The sequence below is a fragment of the Pongo pygmaeus genome, chromosome 18 (genome assembly GCF_028885625.2).
Source record: "Pongo pygmaeus isolate AG05252 chromosome 18, NHGRI_mPonPyg2-v2.0_pri, whole genome shotgun sequence".
NCBI classification, from domain to species: Eukaryota; Metazoa; Chordata; class Mammalia; order Primates; family Hominidae; genus Pongo; species Pongo pygmaeus.
Window position 1 is genome coordinate 62,156,467 of NC_072391.2, and position 26,749 is coordinate 62,183,215.

Here is a 26,749-nt window from a genome sequence, read left to right on the forward strand (position 1 = left end):
ATGGGTCAGGAATCCTTTGGAATACTTCACATGGAATTTAGGACAGTCAATTTCAGAAGTAATGACCTGTGCAATGGTTTGAGCAAGATACTGGACCTGTGGCCTTCCACCAAGAGAGTATCACCTCTTTAGTAAGAATGCTAAAAAAATACATAAGGGATTGGTGTGTGTGTGTGTGTGTGTGTGTGTGTGTGTGTGTTGTGTTGTGTTTATTTTAGAGACAGGATCTCCCTCTGTCACCTAAGCTGGAATGCAGTGGCATAATCACAGCTCATTGCAGCCTCCAACTTCTAGGCTCATGCGATTCTCTTGCCTCAATCTCCTGAGTAGCAGAGACCACAGACACACCCCACCATGCCTGGCTAATTTTCTTTTCTTTTTTTCTCTTTTTTTTTTTTTTTTTTTTTTTTGTAGACACAGGGTCTCACCATGTTTCCTAGGTTGGTCTTTAACTCCTGGACTCAAGTGATCCTCCCACCTTGGCCTCCCAAATTGCTGGGATTACAGGCATGAGTCACCATGCCCAGGCAGTGTGTGTGTTTTAAAAATGCTGGGGATGAGGGGATCCTGATTTTTTAATGGGTGGAGATTAGGGTTTCCGTGAAAGAACCGTCCTGTTCAAAAAACCTATCCTGCATTCCATATGACTTTTTAGAGTCTATCAGGAAGTCAGGTAGACTAGAAACTCTTTACAATTATAGGTGCCTAGATTTGTGTTCATTTTAGGTATGAACATGAGGAATTTATCTCATTGTTTGAAAATTTTTGAAATTTCCAGGAATACAACTTCAGTGTAAATTAGGAAACATTAGATTTTTTAAACTTTTGCCAAAAGTTGTTTAGCTTTTGGAAAAATCATAGTTACAGAAATATCCCTATTTATGTTTATGCTTCCATTACAGTACATCTGTTTGTCTATATTTTAGGCCGTCTCATTTTTCATGATTTTTTATATGGATGTAGGTATCTTGCTACTTCATTGTATCTTCTTATAATGTCATGTCAGAATTCTTAACTTATGGGAAGTAGTTATCATTTTATTATACTCTACTTTCTTTAATTTCTTTTCTGCATTACAATCAGGGCATTGCATTGATTTTTAAAATTATGGATGTAGATAACTTATATTATCAAAGGGTTTTATTTCAGGATAATAAAGGAAATGTTTTAAAATACTTGTTGTAAAAGAAGGCACTGAATCAATAGAATTCCCAACAACTACAGTCATCAGTACTCCTGGGATTAGAAAGGCTACATGTGACTAAAGGGTCAAATGTTGGACCAGTGAAATTGAATCCAAGCCATCGAAAGCCGGAAAGGGAAACTGAGTCTAAGAGAAGACAGACAATTTGCGAAGGTTACAGAGCCAGAATCACAAGTCAGACTGCATTGTAGAAATATATACCATATTAGAAACTTAAGTCCAGACAAGCTTTCCCCACACTGGCTTTCACAGGGATGCAATCCAAACCATGGACACAAACAGAAGGAGCTTTGGGTTTGTGGAGGGAAAGCAGAGTTTACATGCAAAGTTTGAACACTGTAATATGTCTCTTCTATTAGTTTCCTTCTGGGGGATAGTGGTTTCGTTTGTTCATAGTCCTAAATTAATTTTTCAAGTTTGTTCATTCAGTTTAGAGTCTACAAAGGAAGAAGATGAAACACAATAATTAGCTTGTTGCCCTGCAATTATTAAAAGGCTACAACGGCAGTTTCCACAGGAATCTCCCCCTTGGTTAACATTCTTGGAAGGAAATCTTACCTTATACTTAGCTTTGCATTCACTTATTTCATGGAAAGTTATATGCCTCTCCAAAAACATCCCTCCCTTAGTTTTAAATGTATGAACTGTGTCTCTTAGCTTCACCACAATCACCATGATTCAGATAAATATCTTGGTAAATTAAAGCCATTGACTGGCAAAACAAATGCCATCAAAATCTGCAATGATCCTTGCACACATCAATGGCAAAATCTAGAGTCCTTAGAATAACATTTGCATTTTTCCCTGTGATATGATTTCCCCATTTGGAAATCAGTTTTGTCTCCCATCCTCTCTCCTCCAAATGGTGTCCAATCCAGCCCCACAAACTGCAGGCTATCCATTTCTTAACACGTCTTGTTATCCAAACGTGCTAAGAAACGTTCCAGCATTTGGTTGTTCTAATCAACTTGGTGAATGTACACTCAATATTGAAGACCCAGCTCAAGTGAGAAGCATTTCTGTTTCATCAGCTTTGACCTCTTTTCCTCATGTTCCAGTGTTTTCCTCACCATAAAACTTGTCAACTTAGAGTGTCATTATTGGTGACCAAATTTCTGGGGATCCCCACCCAATCAGACAATGAGTTCTTTAAAAAAAACCCTTTTATTATTTATCATGTATTCCCAGAGACTAATATGGCACCTGGGACACTGCTGCTTAGTAATGTTCAATGAAAAGAAAAGCTGAGGAGTACAGAGTAAAGAGAATTTGATCTCTTTCTATTTCAACAGTGGTTAAAGTATTTTCTTATTTTAGTTGCCCCCTTTCAGGTTGAGCCTCCTTATCCTTCCATAGCCAAGAGCCCACATCATATTAAATACACCACAAATGAGTTGAAATCTCTCTATTTACTTATATGTAATTTCAGGCACGATTTCACACTGATGAAATCATGTGATCTCTCTTTCTCTCTCTTACGAATTCAGCACTAAGAGTGAAAGAAGAGAAGTGAAGAACTGAGAAAAATTAATCAGAGTTGCTTGTAGAATCTTAAAAAGGGGCTTTGAGTGAAAGTAGTTTCCTCAAAATTATAAGCTGGTAAATCAACCCTGATGGAAGTAGAGATCTTTGCCTCTTTGGCAGAAGCCTGAGATAGAAGCCTTCTGGTGAGGCCATTGGTGTGTTACCGATGGCTACAGTGGGGGAGTGGTCAGCCGTCTTCCTGCTGAACTTACCAAAGCATCTGGGGGAGCTAAGGAGACACCCCCCCCCCCTCCTCAAGCACAGGTTGCAAGACAAGGACATGATGCAAACTTTCTAGAAAGTAACTTCTGAATGTATAGAAAATTTTGTTAATAAAGATGTAAAGATGTTCATTCTAGAATTATTGAAATTGGGAAACTAATGAAGAAACTAAATATGTAATAATAGAGATAAACAAATTATAGGACATCTACATGATGAAATACTGTAGAAACACTAAATAATGCATTTATTAATTCAAAATAATACTACTAATAATACCAAAAACAAAAGCCACAGCCAGACAAGTTTTAAAAAGTAACCAGTTTTATCCTTTTACCATGTTTATGTTGTAGTTATTATCATCCTTATTTTACAGACAAGGAATCTAGGCTAAAATAACAGGTAAAGTCTTGTTTACATCACATCACTGCTAATAAGAGCTGGGACTTCAAGTCAGATGTGCCAAACTTAAAAGTTCATGTTCTTTCCAGTATATATAATAGCTTATGAATACTTTTAGTGACATAAGAAAATGCTCAGGTTAGAGTGTTACATAACAAAGGTGATCATAGATGCATGCATTGTATCAAGACCTTGAAGGGAAAATAGAAAAAGAAGGAGGAGGAAGAGGAATTGGAGGAGGAGAAGAAGAAGGAAAAAAATGAAGTTGTGATTTGATTATATGCATCTTTTTCTTTTCCTTATGTTTTTCTTTTATTCTTTCTTTCTTTTTTTTTTTCTTTTTTGAGAAGGAGTCTTGCTTTGTCACTCAGGCTAGAGTGCAGTGGCGCAATCTCAGCTCACCGCAACCTCCGCTTCCCAGGTTCAAATGATTCTCCTGTCTCAGCTTCTGGAGTGACTGGGATTACAGGCGTGTGCCACTACCTGTGGCTAATTTTTGTATTTTTAGTAGAGATGGGGTTTCACCAAGAGTTTGGCCAGGCTTGTCTCAAACTCCTGACCTCAGGTGATCCACCCGCCTCGGCCTCCCTAAGTGCTGGGAATTACAGGCAAGAGCCACTGCGCCTGACCTTCCTTTTGGTTTTCTGCAGTGAGCATACATTACTTACATAACACAGATATTGAAATAATATAGGAAAAGAGAATATTCTAGTTTTATTATAGGTACAAAATTTGAAGGAATCTATCTTTCATTTCCAGGAGAACCCTGGTACACCTATTAAGCAAAACTAGGCAAGAAGTCTTCTTCTCAGAAAGAAACTTTAATATTGCCTTTTTTTCCCCCAGCATGTCTTGCTGCATTTATAACATTATTGGACAAAATAAAGCAGAGTGGTGGGTCAGAAGGATTGGGTGGACAATGTGACAAATAATCGAATCTGGTTGAAGACAGTTGCAACAAAGTAAACACATTTGGTGTGGTGATTAGAAAGGTATTGGCAGCACCTGCCAAAGTCAGTGGGCTATCAGGGGCCAGAGCCAGACCACAGGGTGTGAAATGAGACAGAGAAACGGGGAAAATGTCAGCAGACACATGCCGCTTTCAATAAATGGTAGAGTAATAGCATGTCAATTGAAGTGTGCCCAAGTTTATATGAAGGTTGTCCATTGCAATTAAACAATCATTTCAAGTTTCTCAACTGCAAATATTCATACACATTTGACTGGTGGTAGAAATTGGTGTCAGTGGGTTCTAAGGAAAGGGCTAAGACTGAACCATTTTGGATTGTCATCTTAATACCCTGCTAATTTCTAGATACAGTTGAGTTGTTTTTTTTTTCTTCTTCTTTTTTTTTTTTTTTTTTTCAGTTGTTCAATGGCTTTATCTTAAAAATGGGTCTGTCAGTGCCACACAGGAGATGTGGTGTGGATTAACTACTGATCTGAATCCTTGTGAACTAAATAATCTTGCTCCAGGTAGCTTTCTAAGAAAATAATACTACAAGAAAAGCAATTGCCGTTAGCTCAGCCTGCCCTTGGAGAATTTAATGAAGAGAAGAAACCTGGGGAGAAAATAGCACTTTTTAGAGAAAACTTGGATATCTCATTTCTACTGGCCTCCCCATCCTTACTTGTCTAAGCTGGATCCATTTTTCTCCTGCACCCAGCAAAGCTTGCCAGTCTGCTTTTTTTCTTTTTACCTTAAGTGGCAGCCTCCAGTTTAACTTATTGGTGTTCTCAAGTGAGCCTTCAACAGAACTGAGCCATTTAAGGGTTTGCCCTCATCTCATTATAAATTAGTTTTGAATATCTCTCAGTATGCACAACATTCCTCAGCTATCCAAGTTAGAACTCCTTATTAGGCTAGGAAGAATTTGCGTTTTAATTAGTTTTACCTCTGGTGTATGAAGCCCACTGAGATTACTACACTTACTAAAATTTAATTAACTTGACAAAAGATCCTAATTGTTTTCGTGCCACTGGTCCTTTGCAAAGCTAAAAATAATGCCCTCCAAATTAAGCAGCCACCACAAAGCTTCATTTTCACTGTCCTATATTTTTTTTAAAAATTGTAATTCACATGAAGTTTTATTTGTCAGACACTGGTGCAGTCTGTTGCTAAGGCAGAGATTTACGAACCCTTGAAGAAAGGATATCTGGGGTTGAGAATGAGTGGGAAGGGAGCAGGGAATAGACACCTCCTCTCACCTTCATTCTTGTGGAAAGCTTTGTGGAAATGAGATGAAGAACATATTGATTTGTTCAATTCCGCAAAGACTCAAGCAGACATAATATATCATGTGAATTAATAATGAAAGTTTATAAGTAAAAAATGCTGAATGAATGAACACCCATCCATTCATTCATTCATGTATCATCTATTTACTCTTTTACTGTGCATTTCTGGAAGATAGCTTTATGGTGTCAAGTGCTCACAATGGAAATACTCAATCTTTAAAAGCTTCAGTTCTTTGCAATGTCAATCCCAATGTATGGCTTTCCTTTCCCCTACTCATTCTGGCTGACATTATATAGCCTTCAAGACCAGCACATTTCTTATTCATTCTTTTGTGATTCTAAACTTCTTTGTCTTCCTATTCCAATAATTCTAACAGCGTTGGAAGAAAGTATCTTGACATAGTGTGTGGCGGCTGCTGATGGCTTTCGTTGGTTTGTTTGTGGTGCTGTAGCAAAAACAGGTTTTCACCTTGACACTGACCTTATACAAGGAAATCTCCTTTGTGTTTCAATCTCTTCTTTAAGTTAAAAAAAATATATAATCGCCTCTCTCTAGTGGAAGTTGCTGAAGGATTGAATAAGACAGTAAAATAAAGCAATGGAGGGAGTTTGACATGGAGTTGATACTCAGAACTCTATTATGTGTATCACTTCTAAGAGTCACATCACTTCCCTCCACCCTGAGTCTATCAAGCCTAATTGTGTTACCTCCTTCCCTGAGCCAACACATAATTTGAAAATGCACAGGTCTATCAATCACTAAACCCAGCTGACTTATGGCATATTTTTTGACCCGAGGATATCATTGTCATCATTATTATCCCTTGTGTGATGAACATAAGACTAGGCATCCAGCAGAAGCTGTATCTATTATTTGGACTTTTTTTTTTTTAAGGCTGATAATGAGGATAGGCTGCAACATTTCGAAAGTTCCCACTTCCACTTAATTACAGAATTGGGCCACTCTACTTCATGGTGGAATATTGTAGATATGCCTAGAGCTTTACTTTATTTTGTCTGTGTCTATTCTTTTACCCCCATCAATTAAGGAAGACTCTGCAAAAGTTGTTTTTCACTCCACTGCTCACCGTTGTGAACTGCAGAGAAGAGTCTTTCCTCCATTTCTAAAATGGTCTAGTAGTCTCCTTCTCATGTCCTATTTTGTCATGGTTCCCCATTCCAGACATTTCACTAGGAAGCTGCCCCTCCTCCACATAATGTGGTTCTACACAGGCTGTGAATCACAGTGTTCTGTCCCACTAAGGGTGGGCATGTGATCCAGGTCAGGTCACTCAGGGTACGCCACCCCTCTGGCCACAGTGACTGCACAATGGTGAGTCTGTCACCAACCTAGACTAGATAACTTCTCTGGATTGTGTATAGGCTAAGTAAGTTTTCTATCTATTTCATGCTCAGAAAATTAAGCTAATGGAAGCCTAGAGCTGGATATGCCTGTGCCTCTTTCTGCTAGCTACATGGAGGATGCCTTACTATAGGAGGACAGGCCAAGGACAACCTATTGAGAGAAGCAGAACTAAGACATGGGAAAGGGAAAGAAAGGAGAAGGAAGAGGGAAGTAGATGGAAAGAGAGGGACTTGATATTCTTGAAGTCAGTGTAGATATTTGGTTCCAAGCTCAGGCTTTCTAATTATGTGAAAAAGTAAATACCTGTTTCCCACTTGGATTAGTTAAAAACAGATTTCTTCTTGCCTTCTTTCAAATTCTTGACATCTGTTTAGTAATAACATGCCCAGCTCCAAGGATCAGGGCTACTATCAGTGTGCAGTTTTGAGAGACTATAGGTGAAAAGAACGTGAGGGTCCATGAATGGTGCTGGCCTTCACCCCTGCCTCCAGTCCACATACATCCTTAGCACACCAGGAAGGACATTGTTTCAGGAGTCCAGTGCATACTCACTGATGAATTCTGATGAGGTCAGCCACACAGGATCTCAGCACCTTTTAGCTCTGAGATCTTTACTGATTCAAAGGACAGCCAGAAACAACTGAATCTTTTCCAAGCCAGCAGACCCCACAAGTCAGATTCACAGCTCAGAAATGGGCTTCTTTCTCCAGAGGTGGGTAGGCCTTCTTGGTAATTTCCCCTTCACAATCTAAGAATGAATTTTGAGCCATGTTTTAAATGGAATGAAGTAATATTTCTTATTCAAATACCACATATTTCTAAGGCCAATCATTATCACAGTGTGAAATGTGACAAGCATGTGTTTTAGCACTGGGGGGAGAAATATGTATGTGATTCATCTCTATATCCATATCCATATTCATATTCATATTCATATTTATATCATCTCCCCTTTTTGTTCTAAACTTTGGGGATCATCTCTACAATACTTACATTATTGCAGAAAATTAATCATCCACAAGCCTTGTTTAATTTGTCCACAGATACTCTCATTCAACACACCATTAATGTTCACCAACTATGTGCTGACACAGGTGCCGCGAAAACAAGGATCCGTCAGAAACAGGGCTTACACTTAATTTATAGTGCGCATAATATGTTCGCTATTTCATAGTCACTCTTTCAGTTTATATTGTTTTTCTGTCCTCAAACCCCTCTGTTTCCCGGTGTACATTGTTCCAATCCTATATAAACTTCACTATCTATGACATCATCTCTGATATACCTACTGTGGAACTGGTGTTTTCTTTTTTCTTCTAAACTCTTATAGCCTATTAGCTATATCTCTCTTTTGAAATATAATACATTTGGTCATTTTGTAGTTATTTATGTTCATGTCATCTCAGAAAATCAGAAGTTCATGTCATCTCTGCAAATCAGAGGTTATGTTCATGTCATCTCTGGAAATCAGAGGTTCTACCATACACACATATACATATGTGCATAATGTACATAATGTGTATGTTTATGTATGCACATCCTGTAGTACCTATTATAGACACTGTGCTTAGTACTGAGTATAACACATTGTTGGTGTTTAAAAAAATTAAAAAGGTTTTTAATGACTGTGTAAATAACTGACTCAAATTCCCCTGGAGTGTGGGATCCTTTCCAATAAGAATTGTGCATTAGAGACAGTGATTGTCTGAGATTGTTGCATTTCCCAACAAAAATGCTGAGGTCTGTTTATACTGGATAGAATGAATTGCTTCCTTGTGACTCAAGCATCTGTTTGAGACGTTACATTACAAGTTCCTGTAATGACCACCACAAAAGATGGCATTGATCTCTGAAACTGGCAGATACATGTCCTATGGATGGAATATTCATTTATGAAAATTGGAAGAATCGATAGCTCAAAGGTCATCAAGAATGATGACACACTGTAATTTCGATATATGGCCTGACACAAGTTAATGAAAAGGGAAAGGGCTCATTTGTCACATCTGGGTGATAAATCTTCTGTGTGCCTCTTTATTGAACATAAAGCCATGCAAGCTGTCAGCAGCTGTGATCTGGGCATCTTAATCTGAGAAATGGAGTAAGGTTTATTTTATTTATCCAACGGACTATTCAAAGGGAAAGAAGTGAAAGTAGCATTTGTTAAAAGCATAAAGCGCGTGCTAAACATGACAAAACACACTTTACAGCTATTACTAAATCTAATAGTCACAATAGCCTCATGGGACAAACAATGTCATTTCTGCTTTCCAGACGGGAAACTGGAAGTCTGAAGGGTGGGTGCGGGGACAGGGCTTAGCAAGATTCTATCCATGTAAGAAGAAAGCTCATAGTCTTGCCTCTCACTAAGTCGAATGGAGTGAAGACAGCTTAGAAAAGGAAATGTCACATGCACTGAGCTCCAAAAAGATCACCCTGATCCCCAAATGGATCTCCCACTTTCCTTCTGGCTGACATTCAGGCAACTCATTTCTCAGCCTCGGTTCCCTCATCTATAATGTGGGAATAATAAGATGTATTCAAGAGGTGTTTAAACACTGCAAGATTCTTGAAGCTTCTGCACATCACTCTTTCAAATGTCAGAGCATTTTACTTAACACCTTCAGAGAGGGGTATATTTTTACTGTGAAGATCAGGAGAATGCCACATATTAGAGGGTAGGCTCTTTTATTTTTTATTTTGTTATTCATCCATCTAATTCATTTATGATCCAGTCCAATTAACTTTAACACTAGCACTGGGAATATAACACTTTCTCTATCACATGGAAAGAACAGAATTCACTTTAAATTCTCAGTTCCCCCAAAAAGCCGTACTTAAAGCCTCCTATTCATCTACTCACTGTGAAATATATAGACATTCAACAGAAAATCTCTCCCCAACATTTTCTGACTTGTCCTAGAGGAAGAAGAGCAGAGTAGAGAAAGGATTAGCCTCAAACAGAGCTACAACTGAGTCCCAGATCCTCCTATAAAAGTGATGTAAACTGAAATTACCAAGTTAATTTACCTTTGTAAGGCTCAGTGTATTCATCTGTAAAATGGGAATATTATCTAGTTTACAGTTTCATTCTAAGTATTCAAAGGGATGATGTATGAAGAATTCCTGCTCTGTAGCACACAGCAATCACACAAAAAGTGGTTCTTTGATAATTTGCACCGGCTCTCAGTGTCAGTATGTCTGAGTGCACATGAGAAAAATATCTGTCTGATGCATCTTTGGTAGACATCCATAAGTTTGTGTTCCTTACAGACACTGACTGTCTAAATTGACTACTACTGAAACAGCAGATCAGAAGAATAATTTATGCAGCTGACTGACACACACCATTTGTGTAGGAGGGAGATTTTCTATGGTTGCTTTTGTGGTTGCTTTCACACTGCTATAGAGAACTACCTGAGACTGGGTAATTTATGAAGAAAAGAGATTTAACTAACTCACACTTTTGCAGGCTTAACGGGAAAACAACTGGAAAGCCTCAGGAAACTTACAATCATGGTGGAAGGCGAAGGGGAAGCAAGCACGTCTTACCATGATGGCTGGTGGGTGGTGGATGGCGAGGGGGACTGCTACGTACTTTTAAACTGTCCAATCTCCTGAGAACTCACTCACTATCACGAGAACAGCGGTTGGGGGGTCTGCCCCCATGATTCAATTACCTCCCACCAGGCCCCTCCCCTGACACATAGGGATTACAATTTGAGATGAGATTTGGGTGGGTACACAGAGCCAAACCATATCACTGGGCATTGGGAAATTTAAATAAAGAACAGAGGATGAGAGGTGAGGAGTCACATAAAAAAAAATTGCATTGCAAATCTTTCCAGTCTTCTTGTGAAAACTGTTCTTCCCACCCTCCACCCACCCTGCCCCAAGATGGAGCCTCACTCTGTCGCCTAGGCGGCTGGAGTGCAGCGGCACAATCTCGGCTCACTGCAGCCTCCGCCTCCCAGGTTAAAGCAATTCTCTTGCCTCAGCCTCCTAAGTAGCTGGGATTACAGGTGCATGCCACCACACCCAGCCAAGTTTTTGCATTTTTAGTAGAGACAGGGTTTCACCATGTTGGCCAGGCTGGTCTTGAACTCCCAACTTTGTGATTCGCTCGCCTCGGCCTCCCAATGTGCTGAGATTACAGTCATGAGCCACGTTGCCTGGCCATGAAAACTATTCTTTACCTGACAGTTTTCCAGCACTCTTTTCTTTGGTGAAAAGGGGACTTCTTCATTCCATTTAGCTGTCACTAACCAAGGTTATTGAAGGACTTGCCTTTTTCATAATAATTTTGAAGATACAATTGCTGATGATAAAAATCTTTTCATTTGTTGTTTTTATTGTCAGGAGACACAGATGAGTGTTTTTAGAGCCATTAGCTCACAATTCCTCAATGGAAGGTATTGTTTTATACCCATTTTGTAGAAAGGAAAATTGAGTCTTGGCTTCCTCAAATTGCTCATTGTCACATGGCTGGTTAGCAGCAAAGCTAGGAACAAACTCAACTTTGTCTTAAACCTGTAACATTGGACGTTCTGACAAACTGAATTGAGAATAATCAACTTTAAAAATGAATGAAGGGAGAGTGATAACATTGATGATATCCTCAGTTTGAGCTTCCATGGCCAAAAGCTTCCTTTGAGATTATTTCACAGAATCCTGAAGAAGGGGAATGATATTAGGTCTGATTAAAGTTTGGGGTAGGGGAGGAAGGAAATGCTGCTCAGAGAAGCCAAGCAACTTGCCAAGGTCACACAGCTTTTCATAGGCAGAGCTGGAGGATTTCATAAGATGCTACATTCAGGTTTGCAGAAAGATATTCTATGCTTAATTCTTATATCCTCAGGAGAAACATCTGTCTTGCTATAATTAGTCTACATCAAGGTCAGCAGCACCATAGAGTGTCATATGTAAAAGAGAAACTAAGTCTGGTAGAGAAGGAAGTTTTCAAGTGTTAAAAGGAATATGAGAAATGAAAGAAAACATCTGTTCCTCTGTCTAAGCTAACTGAGGCCATGTTGACTTGAAGAGCAGGAGACTGTACCTGCACCCTGATGAGGATACAGAGGAAGACTTCAGTAAGTACCTAATAAATATATGAAACTTAAATTAATAAATGGGCAAACAAATAACTGCATTTAAGAAACAGTTTCAGGCTGTCACAGTGTCATGGCAGGTGTTCTATTATAGGTGGCTTCAGAGCACAAGAGGTGGCTTCCCTCCCTGCAAGGGGAGGCCAATAGGAAGCCAGAAGCATCAGATACTGGATCCTAGACAGAGGTGCAGAAATGCATGCCTCCCATACCAGGGCCCTTAAGATTTAGGCAAGGGAATCCAATCTCCCTCTCCAATATTGTTTTGATGGCACAAGCAAATTGTCTGGGGCTGCAAAACAATAAAAATGTAGACAAGAAGAAAGTAGCTGGAAGAAGCATTGGAGGAAGAGGTGAAGAAGGAATTAACACATGCTGAGTCCTCACTTTGTGACAACCCTATACCAAGCATATCGCATCATTATAGGGTAAACTTGTCCAAATATCATGAAGCAGAGTCTACGTTTTTACAAATGAGGTTACCATAGCACAGAGAGGGTAAAATTTTCCCAGAGCACAGGAAGGGGAATATGGAAGCCCAGGCTCTCTGACAGCAAGAATATGCTCCTTGGGGCTGCAGATTTCTGCTCAGGGCTGGGATGCCATAGCACTCCATGCCTTGGCCCCAGCAGACTGCATTTCTTTTTAATTTCTTTAGGATCTGGGAAGAGTCTGGAAGCAATAACCAGACACATTCTATTTTGCTGACAAAATGGATTTGGGTGTGGGGTATAGCCTGAGGCTCTAGAGTATGCATTTCTAGCTAGAGAACTGGGAAGGAGGTGGTGTTAGAGGCTAATGCTGTCAGTGCTGACACTTTAAGGAGGAATGGGTGATCAGGTGTCTTTATCAAGCTTGTACAGCCACTAGTGCCTCCCAGGGCCTCTGCTGAAGAGTCACCCCGGGAGCACAGCAAACAACAAAAAAGGCCTTCTCCTCTATTCTACTCTGTTATCTCTGGATCCTCCACCACTTTTGACCTCTCTGGCCACACTAGGAAGTCCCACTGCAATAACGAGTGATGAAGGTTATTGTCCATCCCCCCTTCCCGTCTTTGCCCTCTGTTACCCGTCCTGCATTTTTACTAAAATATTGTATGTCACAGCATTTTTCTTAAGTAATAAATTTATGGCAGCAAAATTGGAATAGCCTTTGAAGCACATTTCTTGAGATGAACATTAGGTTGATGTATTATAACATTTAAAGCAGGAATCCTGCACACAAAGAACTCATTGGGACCTGAAATGATTAGATACATAGGGAAAGGAACACCAGTGGGAAAGGCAGGACTCTCTCTGACTTTTGCTTCCCAAAGTCAATACTAATCTTGTTCACTTTTAGTGACAACTACAGCTCCTGCCTAATGAAAATGTTCTCATCATTAGCTGGGCATGGTGGTGTGTGCCTGTAGTCCCAGCTACTCAGGAGGCTGAGGCAGGAGAATCGCTTGAACCCAGGAGGCAGAGGTTGCAGCGAGCAAAGATCGCGCCACTGCACTCCAGCCTGGCAAGTCTCCATCTCAAAAAAAAAAAAAAAAAAAAAAGGAAAAAAAAAAAAGAAAAGAAAAAAGAAAGAAAGAAAATGTTCTCACCATGAGCTTCTGTCAGAAGAGTGCACCAGAATAATGCACATGCCCACATCTGGACACATACTGGGGTGTATCAGCAAAGCTGAAAGAAGAACAAACTTTCATAATGACAAGTGCTTCCTTTCCACAAAGGGATGTTAGCTGTTCCCATTTTTGCATTTATCTCAAGGGTAGAATAGATCACTGGCTAGTTGTTATGAAAAATATGATTCTATTTGTCCCTGATGTAATTATGTGGGGGCAACTTCAGAGGCATGTTTTTAAATTGGCCTCTTAATTTATTTTAATACATCAGTTAGTCATGGGGAGGGAGTGGGCAAGATTGCCACACTTTTTGGAGCTCGTACACAGTGTATTGGTTGACTTCAACATGAAGGTGGCCCTTTTGAGCCAATTATGATTTCTTAATTCCATGCTATTGCATTTTAAGTCACCTTTGAAATTTTATCATAATCTATAATTGATTGGTTTAGTGAATCACATCTTAATTGAAAAAATATAATGTCTAAAAGCTATTTTAATTGGCCATTATACAGGCATTTAGCAGCTGAGCTGCTGTAGACACAGTGAAAATAAATAAATAAATGAATAAATAAGTTTATGGACGATTTGCCAGCTCTATCTGATGTCAGTGTTCTATTTCTGAACACAGAGTTGTGATCTGGGGCTCAAGGGGTAGTTAGAGAAAGACTAAAAACAGCACCTTTCATATGACAAATTTTAGTCCAGGAAAAAGTGGCTGATTTTTTACCCTACTTATTATACCCCATTGAATTTCCTTCATTCATTTACCCAGCTGCTGTTTCAAAAATAAGGTCTTCGGACAAAGTTTATTTTTGAGTTAGAATCATGAGTTCTTTACGAAAAATTAAAAGAGCATGCTTCATAAGGAAGTTTTCTCTATCATTTTTGGGGGAACAGGATCTGAAAATCTATAAAAATATGCTTCAAAGTCTATTTTTAAAAAATCTGATTTCTCTCAATTTGGATGATAATTACAGCAGTACATACCTGTCAGAAGCCACTCAACTCCACATTAAAATGTTGGAATTTGTGTATTTATTATATGTAAGTTATGCCTTCATTAAAAAGAAATAAGTATTAAGGAGAGTAAAAAAGTCCAGTTTACTTAGATCTCTGTCTTCCTTGGCTATTTTAATGTCTTATTACCCAAAGTGAAAGGAATGGTGATTAAGACAGGCACTGATCACTAGTTAAAAAACAGAAAGTTAAAGATTCTCTGCTACTTTATCTTTAAAAAGACTATTATCATATAGTACTTTCTGTATTCATAGCATTCACTTTAAAAGGAACCAAACAAAAACGTATCAAATGAAAAATCCTTTCAAAGCCGAACATCCTGAAATTGTACAACTTTATGTCTTGCAGGAATTCAAAGAAAAGAGAAGGGTCAGGGTAGAGAACCCAGCCTGTTTATAATATATTTAACCAGCCAATTACACTGTTAGCCCACAATGACAAATTTCTCTCCGAATATCGCTTAGCTGTTCCTTGTTCATGGCACTAATTTTCTTCTCATTTGGCACTATTTCATAAAGTTTTGTCAATCATAAGCATTTTTTAGAAGACTGAAATGGCAAATTAATAGTTCACTCTAAAAGAGACAAACACAGAGGAAAAACAGCTGCAGTATTTAAACACTGTAGGAGAACGTCAGCGTAATGAAGGAGCAAGCGCGCAATTAAAGAGAAGGAAATGCTCCTAGAGTAAAATTCTAACATTGGGGTTCTCTCATTTTTAAATTTATTGAGGATTGTTCAAACACATTTCTTTTGATCAATAAAAATACCAATGGCTGTTTGTATTCCCACTGAATGTCCCCAAACTGGCATCTGCAAGTTTAGCAAAGTTGAACACCAAGTAAGTTAAGGAAAACGCAGAATACTAGTGTATTTACCATCCCTGTAAAACTTGGAACTCAGGAACAAAAATGATATGGCTGCTAGAGTGAATTGAAAAGATAAAACAGAGTTAAAAGTATCTTAGAAGCATGCTAATGCACAATTTTTCTACACTTCCCTCTAGACTACTTATTGTTTTTTCCCCCGCAATCTGGTGAGGAATGAAATAAGATATGAGAGTTGAACACCAATATTTAAGTCTCTGAATTAGGAAGCTTCATATATCTAAAACAGATGTGAGGGAAAAGGATGTGTCTTCAGCAATACATTGCTAGAAACAGCTTGGCCTGCCCTTAACTTTTCTTGTTTATTCTGATCCTTTGAATTACCAGGCCTGTTCCTGATAGCATCAAATAAAAGACCTCCTCTGACTCTTGCTCTACATTTTGCCCAGCCTTTCTACTAAATTATTTCTCTTGACATAATCCATGCTGTATTTACAAGGGTGTCACATTCTTCCTCTCATTTGATGGAGTGTGTGTGTGTGTGTGTGTGTGTGTGTGTGTGTATGTCTGTCTGTGTGGTCTTACAATTTGTTAGTAAGATACACTCTCTTGCTTCATTCTAGACTAAGATTGATACTCTCCCCTCAGTTCCACTGACCTTAGCTGCACTGAGTAAAAATCCCTACCTATGTTTTGCTTCTATCTTTGTACATCTCTTTGAAAGGACTTTTCCGGTTTGTTAATAAGAGAATGAAGTTGCACAAGAATAGTGAAAACAAAGTTCATTTGCACTCACCTTGGAAGCACAGGGAAAATGCATCAAATTGATGAGTAAGGAGAACAGGCTTAGCAAACAGCAAGGGTGTGGTCCAGTTGAGCAAGACAGATATTGGCTCTGAAATCTGATGTTGGGGACTCCAGGAACTCTCTCATCACAAGTTGGAAGCATAGAGAGAATGTGGCCCTCTTACCCCCAGAGTGATGGGACATTCATCTCTGTCATCTGCATTGGCACAGTAGCAGCAAGGCTTCTTCTCTGCAGTGAGGGAGAAGGAAACTAAGGACTGTGGTTAATTTCTATAATCTATTCATTTTAAGTAGAACCTTCAAAAGTAACACATTATGACATGAGCTAAAGTTTCCCATGGACTGCAGATGAAAGAATAAAGAACACTTATCTGGTGCTTTACAAAGCTGAGAAAACTGAGGACAGATGAGTCTGAATGATGAGGCTTTCAATACACGTCATACATATATATATATATGTACACACACACACATATATGCACACACATATATATACACACACACATATTTATATATATACACACACATCCAGTTTTAACACAAACACATAAAGGAAACCTTTTCTCTTGAGAATGTCCTCTGTGCTAGCTTCTGTTCCAGGAGCTGGGGATAAAGAGATAGAAAGACACGACCACTGACTTCATGGAGCTTACATATTAGTAGGAGAGGCTGTTATTACAGAGCTGCTAATCCCCCTCCACCCCCCAGAAAAAGACATTACAGGCTTAATCTCAAATTTTACAAAAAGATAGGTGCTAATCCAATTGGAGATTTTGTTTTTGTTTTGGCTAAAAAATGGAATGAGTTTATTTTTATTTTCAAAACTCAAATAGCGTAATTATTTTTTCCGATTATGGAAGCAATGCATTCTCATTCATAAATATTTGATCATACCACATATATGACTCTCAAATTTTACAAAAAGATAGGTACTAATCCAATCAGAGATTTTGTTTTTGTTTTGTCTAAAAAGTGGAATGAGTTTATTTTTATTTTCAAAATTCAAACAGCATAATTATTTTTTCTGATTATGGAAGCAATGCACGCTCATTCATAAATATTTGATCATACCACATATATGACTCTCTAACCTGCTTATGTCAATCAACAAGATTCAGAGCACATTTTTCAATGTCAAAATAGGCTTTATGTCATCTTTAAAAAAAAATGGCTGCATGGTACTCCATTACATGAATGAACCATTTTACCTGGTTTTAAGTTCATTGTCTCCTTAAATAATAATATTCCTATTTATTTCAAACTAAAGATGGTTCTTTTTGATTTTACTGTATGATTTGAAAGCAAATTAGGCAATATGTTTGAGAGCATCTGGTAACCTATAAACATGGTGCAAACTATTATTTTTTCTTTTTCTTTTCTGTTTCAAATATACACCAATATTTCTGCCTCATACAAATCTTGAACAAATTCTGGCTCTACCAATCAAATAAATTTTTTGTTTTGTTTTTATCCCTCTGAAATATAGTCTCCTCATTTTCAAAATGGAGCTACCTACATTTCATGGTTCTCTCATATATTAGGACATCAATTAAGGTAAAATGTTTAGTCCTGTAACTTGTAGTAAGCTGAACACATTAGATGTGTTCACTTCTGCCACTGCTCCATCTGTACTCCCAACATCTCTATTGTAATCCCCTCCCTCCTACTTGGTCTTTCCTCTTTGCCCAATCAGTTTATCTTCACTAAAGAACAATTTATTAATAAAGTGCTAATAAGAACTTTGTATGAATGTACTCAACTAGTCTTCCAACAGCCTTCGGGTAGGTACCATGATCATTATCATCACACAGGTAAGGAAGCTCAGAGAAATTAAGTAAATTCCCTAAGATCACCCTGCCTGTAGATGGTTCTCTATGACGGTGAAGACACTAGGAGAAGGGAAAGACATAGTTGAGACTAGAGAGGCAAGCAAGAGTGGAAGCACGTAAAACACATTTTGCATTGCAATATGAAACATGAGTTCAAAGAGCTCAGCTCCAGTACAACAGCAGACAATTGGACCCAAGTGCAAATAATCATCCCAAGTGGGGTGAATATGTAAGTCAGGTGGAGTGTGGGATGGCTGAGACACATGGCTGTGTCACCAAGCTTTGAAGTGACCTGGCAATAGTGATAACACTACTTATTATTTATTGAACATATACACTAGGCACTGTTAGAGTTGGAGAGAAAGGTAAGATTGAATACCAGGACTGATCAGGATTGCAAAGCTCATCACCCCTCTGAATTAGCCCCATATGAACTACATGTGTAATTCTGAAACAGAAATGTCAATTTTGGTCTTTTCAATTGGAAATTCCAGCAAGAGAAGAGAAGAAACCAAACCCTTGGTCATTACTGCTATACCCATCCCTGTCTTTGAATTCATACACTTTTTTAAAAAGTATCTTCCAAATGTATCATTTGTCTCCAAACTCTTCAAGAAAGACAAATGTCAATATAATGCAGCCATATGCATCTGAGTAGCTTGATATATACAATAAGGGAAAGACATATATTACAACAGATGGCAGCATAAGGTGGAAAGTTCCTTTGCCACGTGATATCTTCTGCTTTGCTAATACATTAAAACCCAGTGAGAAATCTCTAAGGAGTGTGGTTTGATGGGTTGAGGTAGAGGAAAGCCCAACATAAATAGATATTTGTATATGAGATCACACACCAAAGAGTTATTTTCACTAAGACCGAACTGGCTGACCACCAGCCCATCTGACAGCAGAATGGCGTAGACCCTTCATAATGTATGTGCGTGAGTAAGGGTAGATGTCTCACAGGGACCCCATGATAATGCTGTTGATGTAGTTTCCGAGAAGGGTGATAATACTTTATTCTGGAGACAGCCTGAGTTACAGAAACACTGTTTTCCCACTTCACCCACCCTCATTATCATCAAGAGATGCCTTCATACTTGATTGTGTTTTAAGAGGCTTGGCTAGCACTGGGATGAAAATTTTATAAACTATTATTTTTTAAAGGATGTACATAGCTGGCAGAAAAGCATCCCACTAATCTGAAATTTCTTCCTTGTAAAAATATTCTGAAAAAAATCAAAAAGGTCATCTTAGTCTGGTATAGAACGGTGGACTTCGTAATCCTGTTATTCCACACCCAGTATGCCTGACACCAGAGATGATCATGATTGCCAAGAAGATCCAGAAAGAGAAGTTATTACAGAATGTATTTATAAATTCAGTTATTCATTCATTCAGCAATTTGAATATGTCCTCTATGTAACAACTATGCTAAGATATGAGTATACAGAGATGATTAGACCTTGTTTATGCTCTCAAAGAGTAGAAAGACAAACTGACAGTTATGATGCAATGTGCTTACTTCTATAAGGAGTGTGTATGCATGGGTGTGTGCACATGCCTGATAAGAATGACAAAGTTTATCTTAAAAAGCAAAGAATAAAAGGAGGTAAGGTCACACACTACAAAGTTTGGGTTAGAATGAACCAACCTGCACTACATCAAGATCAGGGAATTCAATGGAAGTATTTTAGGACAGATAAGAGGAAGGCATATGTCACAAAACAGCTAGTCACTTTGAGAAAATCATTTGCTCTAAAATGCAATGTGACCCAGGTGCAGCAGCTCATGTCTGTAATCCCAGCATGTTGAGAGGCCAAGATGGGAGGATGGTTTGAGCCCAGGAACTCAAGGCTGCAGTGAACTATGATTGCACCACTGCACTCCAGCCTGGATGACAGAGCAAGATCCATTCTTAAAAAATAATAATAATTTTAAAAACTAAAATAAAATTGACAGAGATGCTTCTTGAAAATGGAATAATCTTCATTAAAAATAGCACCTACTTCTCAGAATTGTGAAGACACAAGAAGATATGTCTAAGACCCCAGCAGAGGAACTGATGTGTATCCAGGACCAGTACCATTTACTTCTCCTGCCTACCCAGGATCCTTAACCTACTGGGGCACTTGATTTCAGACTTGTAAAGATGCATCTTTCTCCAAAGACAGCTAAGCTCTTCTTTTATGTAAAAGTCAAATTCTATCAACAAGAAATTCTTCCCAATCTTGTATTCTAGGTCAGCCTATATCACCAATTCACCATGCCCACTCAGAGAATTGCTGAGTTCCAGAAAACCACTCTTCCTGAAAATGTGAGCACCTTTCAATTTCCTATATGTTGGTTCTGTAAGATCACTTCTTTTGTCATAGCTCACCTTTCTATAAAATGTATGACACTGATGGGCCCTTTAGCTAAAGAAATATCATCTGCAGTTTTTCTTTTTAAGAGAGTGCTGTAGACTGAATATTTGTGCTGTCCTCAAAATTTATATTTTGAAACCTAATCCCCAATGTGATAGTATTAAGAGGCGAGGTCCATGGAGGTGATTATTGGAAAAGCATTTGAATTTACAGCCACAAGAGAAACACACTGAGGGTGGAGCCCTCATGAATAGGATTAGTGCCATTATAAGGGAGGCCTGTAGGAGCTTGTTTTCTCCTTCCACAGTGTGAGAAAGCAGCAGAAAGATGCCTTCTATGAACAACAAGATGGCCCTCAACATACCAATTTTGTCAGCACCTTGATTGGTTTCTCAGCCTTTAGAACTGTGAGAAACAGGTCAGGCGTGGTGGCTCACGCCTGTAATCTTAGCACTTTGGGAGGCCTAGGCAGGTGATCACCTGAGGTCAGGAGTTCAAGACCAGCCTGACCAACGTGATGAAACCCTGTCTCTACTAAAAATACAAAAATTGGCCAGACATGGTGGTGCATGCCTGTCATCCCAGCTACTCCAGAGGCTGAGGCAGGAGAATCCCTTGGACCTGGGAGGTGGGGGTTGTAGTGAGCAGAGATTGCACCACTGCACTCCAGCCTGGGTGAGAGAGCAAGGCTCTGTCTGAAAAAACAAACACAAAAACAAAAACAAAAAACTGTGAGAAATAAGATTTTGTTTATAAGGTACCCACTCTGTGGCATTTTGCTGTGGCAGCCAAAATGGACCAAGGCAGATGGTTATCATCTCAGTAATATAATATATTAGTACTTACCTAGCCTGTCTCAATTATCCACAGGTATTGTTGTAGGATCCACTAGTATCTATTGGTATTAATCTGTTTCAAAAATCTTATAATTACCTCTGTTTTATTAATGAGGTAACAGATTCAGAGATAGAGAGGTCAAACCAGAATTAAAATTTATTTTCAACAGACCTCAAAGCCTGTGCTTACATCTTGTGCTGACTCTTGTGGCTCTAAGTCCCAAATGCTTTTTCAATCACTTGGCTGTTCTCTGGTTGATTCTTCTCATACCGTCCTGGCTACATAAGGTACCCAGGTATCTGCACTTGTGTAACATATTTAGGAGGATGACCCAGTCTAATAGAAAGAGAGAAAGCAAGAGAAATAGAAAAAGAGACAGAGAGACAAAGAGAAACAGAGGCAGGAGTGGAGGCACAGAAGGATTCAAAGATGCCCTCACTCTTTACGATGGCTGAGAATGCCGCCATGTCATCAGAAAAGTTCTTGTCACACTTAGGAAGTTAACTGGTCATGATTAAAAAGTATGCAATGTACCTCTCCACTTAGTATAATTCAGCTACTTAACTTTGCAGGTAACCTTTCTAAATCAATTTAGAAATCTGAGGAATTAGACATTCAAGCCCATAGGTTCTACTTTGGACTTCGTTAAGAAATGGAATCCAAAAAGTGCACTATATTACAGAAGAATGATATTCCCTAATGAAATTCCATAAAGGAATCATCTGCCATTTTGTTTTGTTTTGTTTTAGAGTCAGGTTTTCACTCTATCACCTACGATGGCATACAGTGGAACAATCGTAACTTCCTGTAACCTCCAATTCCTGGGCTCAAACAATACTCCTGCCTCAGCCTCCCAAGTAGCTCAGACTAATACATGTGCCACCAGGCCTGGCTAATTTTTATTTTTATTTATATTTTTGGTAAAGATGGGACCTTGCTATGTTGCCTAGGCTGGTCTTGAACTCCTGGGCTCATCAGTCTCCATAACACTGGAATTACAGATGTGAATCACTTCACCCAGCCATCACCTGCAGTTTTTGTAAGATATGGAAGGCTAACAAATCCTTTGAGTATTGATTCCGAAATGTTATGAAGGGAAAGCTGGAGAGTGTCATGGAGGCAGAAGAAATTCCTAGAATCTTAGATTTTGGAGGGCCCTTAAACATCACCTGGCACATTATTGAAAACAGGAACTCCTCCATTCTGTTGTTACTAAGACAGTTTTCTATGAAACATCCAGGTATAGGGGGATCTATTGTCTCCCAAGACTGTGCATTTTACTTGCTTGGCAGCAGTAACATTGTTAAAGAAATTCTTGCTTCTATTGAGATTAATTTTGCCTTTCCCAGTTCCAACCTTGTCTAGAATGAGTGTGACCCATCTTGTTCATAACACATCCCATAAGACAAGGTGGGCATCCTCCTCCCTCCCCTGACTCTCAGAGTCTTCTCTGGAGTGAGGTGGTAAGTTCTCTACTTTTTTCAGGTAGAAACAATTCATTAGAGAGTCAAAGTAGGAGAGAAGGGATCAGTAAATAAACTAGGAAAGATATTACTCAATGATTTTTTTTTTTTTTGACACGGAGTCTCGCACCGTCACCCAGGCTGGAGTTCAGTGGTACGATCTCAGCTCACTGCAACCTCCGCCTCCTGGGTTCAAGCGATTCTCCTGCCTCAGCCTCCCAAGTAGCTGGGATGACAGGTGCTTGCCACCATGCCCAGCTAATGTTTTGTATTTCTAGTAGAGATGGGGTTTCACTATGTTGGCCAAGCTGGTCCCAAACTCCTGACCTGGTGATCTGCCTGCCTCTGACTCCCAAAGTGCTGAGATTACCAGCGTGAGCCACCACGCCTGGCCTACTCAACAAATCTTAAAGGAAGAGAAAGTGAGCACAGGTCCTTTGCAATTGTTTGGATGCAGAGGCAGCTCAAATACCTAAAAAGATTCATGGACCCTGAGATAGATGTCACTTGTAGGTGATTTTCCTCACAGGTCTATAGCGATGAGACTAATGGGTGTTCAGAACAACCACAGCGCTGATAAGGATAATGTTTGTCCTGCGAGCATATGCACTTAAACTCTTTTCTTCCTGCATCTTTCTGGTCTTCCATGCATAAATGTTTAATTCTCCATTTTGCCATCAATCACCTCACTGCTCTGGGAAGGGTCTGTGGATAAAAGCTGCCCAGTGCGGTCTACCCAGACCTCCAAATGCACTCAAGGCACCCAAAGAGCTTCTAAAGAGCTGATGTCAGGACAGGACCGTTGATTTATGATTCCCTAGGACATTCTGACACCCTTGCTTGGATGGGAGAGATAAGAGCCTAACCAAGGCTGCCAGAAAGCCTTGTTTTAGAAGAATGAGGTCAAGGTCAGAAGCATGTGGGAAATCCACTGAAAAAACACAAGGCACAGAGTCTTCTCTGGGGGCAGTGAGCTGGCCCAATAAGGCCGGGAAGAGAGGGAAAGATCATTTTGTAGTACTATGAGGCAAACAAGTGACAAGACAGATCACGTTAAAGGGGACACTGGACATATGTAACTTGCTTGCACATTGCGCACATGTACCATAAAACCTAAAGTATAATAATAATAATAATAATAATAAAGAGAAAGAACTACAGATAGCTAGGGCAGGAGGCACTTGGGGATTTATTCTGAAATGCATGATTTCATTTATCAGAAGAAGGACTGTTTTGTGTCACCAGCCTTTGGTTCTGCTCATTTGTGTGTGTGTGTGTGGGGTCGTCTACTTAACGCAGGAGCACCTCAAATTACAGAGCTTTTTGATAAATTGCAATCCTATGTTTTCAACAGCTGGAAACAATATTCTCTGTGGCATTTATCCTCATCAAGGAAGGTCTCTCTGGGCTTTCATAAAGAGTTTACCTCAATCCAGGTACGGTGCTGTAATTGATGATCATCTCCAAGAGGAGGAACAAGAACGTCTCCTCGTTTTTACCTCCTAGAATGTCTCTCCATGCTTCCTTGGCCTAGGCTTTGGCACTTTCATCTTGGATGACCAAAAAGGGCCTCTGGTTGGCCTCCCTGACATCTATCCTAGTCTCCTCATAGCTACTCTCTAAAATCAGTGATCCTCAAAGGTTAGCAAAGTATGGAGGGTGACAGAAGGGGAGGAAGGTTACACTCAATGAATATTCTTTAAAATTCATGTGAATCAGTTTTTTTAAAACTGCATATACACACACTCATAATAATGAAAGTACATGATATGTTTATATTAATAGGTATATAATATACCTATTATTATATATTATATATTATATATATAATATATAATATATATAATATACCTATATATATATACCTATATATTATAATAATATAATAGGTATAATTATATAATATAATAGGTATAATAGGTATAATAGGTGTTGATATAGATATATAAATATAGTATCTATCTATCAATCTATCTATCCTATTGCTCTATTGCTCTGTGTGACTTTAGCTTTCTCCCCATTATACTCAGGCATCTGTGAAAAGAAAGGTTCTGCTCATGGGATATCTTAAAGATCACTGCTGCATGTGAGCTTCTAGGCCTCACATGTAGCCTCTAGAACTTGTCTGTTTGAGATTACTGATTTGTCAGAGAGAGAGACAATGTTGACCCTTAATGTTATTGTCAGAGGACTGGAACTATAAGCAATATATCTTCATTTATTCATTCACCATTCATTTAGTCATTCACCATTTATTCATTCATTCATTCATTCATTCACCATTAAATTTACAGTACATTACATTCACCATTAAATTTACATTATTTATTTACAAGTTAGGCACTATACAAGGTGTTGGAGTTACAATGATCAAAACAAGGTAGTATATTCTCTGAAGAGTTCCTAGTTTATTGGAAGATATAGGCAATGAGACAGGCAAATTTCAATACAAGGGGATAATTTTTATAGCAGAGGAGTGCTTAAGATATTTATTATGACCCCCCACAAAAAAAGCAAAACATACTCTTTTATATGTGCCACATGAGATATGAAAAAGCAAAGACTGATTTTAGGGAGTAGTTTTGCTCAAAGAAAACAGGGCCTCAACAAAAAAAAATTCACAGCAGCAGAAAGTTGAAACAAAACAACTGAGTGTGTTTTTGTTTTGCTTTTGAATTTTTTTTTTTTTAATTTCAGCTGTTTGGTTTTAAATCTCAGCTGAAACTTCCATGTGTCTATAGGATTTGGGAAGGCGAGAAGGGAAATTAGTTCTAGACTAGTTTGTGAAGGTGGCTTAGTTATCTACGCTTTGTGTGTTCTGAGCTTCCCTATCCAGAGGCACAGAGTGGTAAGAAAACCTCTTAAGAACACACAAGTAGTATAAAGACTAACGGGGAACAAATTGATGATTTTTACTTTACCCTCAAGCCCCACTGAGGTGAAAGGTAAGGCTCATTTCTGGCAAATCCCATAGAAGAAGTGAGGAAAGCCATGCAGGACACAGCCCCCAGGCCTTTCTGTTAACCTGCTGCTTCTGGCTTAGGAAGAACCCCTGGCTCCCAACCACAGGGGCTGAAAGCATGAGGAGACAGGTGCTGTCTCACACATAAGTGGAAGACACCAGTGAATTCCTTATGGGGTCCCTAACCTGCAAGGGTTTGGGGAAACAGGGCAGTTAGAAGCCAGAAAGAATCAGAATCATGGGAAGAAGAAACAGCTAAGCTCCAGGCTGTTTCACTACCTCTGAGTGGCAGCTGTAATACACCCCTCTTGCCAGTCAAGTTGCAAAGGTGGAATGGCAGATGGAAAGCCCATCATCACATACTGCAATGCATAGAAGTTTCATAACCAGTAGCCCAGCTTTCTCTCCATAAGGATGGTGTCTTACCCTGTCTGATTTAAAAGACCTTGATGATGCTCTCTCCCACTCACCCTTGATGAGTCCAGCCTCATTCTTTGTCTGATTCACTTTGTTGACTGAAGCAGGAGACAGCCCAGTCCTCCCTTCCCAGCCTCTCATCCCCTAGCAGCAGGAACCAGCTAAGAAAGGAGAAATCCTGATCCCAGCGGGGCTCTGGTGTAGCTGAGCCAACACCCACACAGCTGCTAGACAGGAAACACATCAGACACGCTCTCTCTTCCCTAGGGAATTTGGCTCACCAGCGGCAGGATACTCAGGCAAAAAAAACGCGGAGACAAGGATCAGACATTTGGCTGCCTCAGGCTCCCTTACTGCCTTACATATATTTAGACGATTTCTGATTCTTTCTAAAGGTACCACTGACAGCCTTCGGTTCTTATTGTTATTAACAGAACGTCTGAGATTCTAGTAGCAACACAGAGATAGAAATGCGAAATTAAGCTTTCAAGGAGCAATACAGTATGGTTAGGAGACGCACAGACACTCTGAGCACAAAATAAAAAACACATT

General features: G+C 39.2%; 1 long non-coding RNA gene across 1 annotated transcript; it reads right to left on the reverse strand.

The window, feature by feature from the left end:
- Positions 1-4,677: 4,677 nt before the first annotated feature.
- On the reverse strand, positions 4,678-26,387 carry LOC134738613 (uncharacterized). Its single transcript, XR_010124476.1, has 5 exons — positions 26,251-26,387; positions 16,313-16,552; positions 13,653-13,731; positions 9,820-9,875; positions 4,678-7,704 (listed from the first exon to the last, which is right to left on the reverse strand). It is a non-coding gene; the product is annotated as an uncharacterized LOC134738613 (long non-coding RNA).
- Positions 26,388-26,749: the final 362 nt, after the last annotated feature.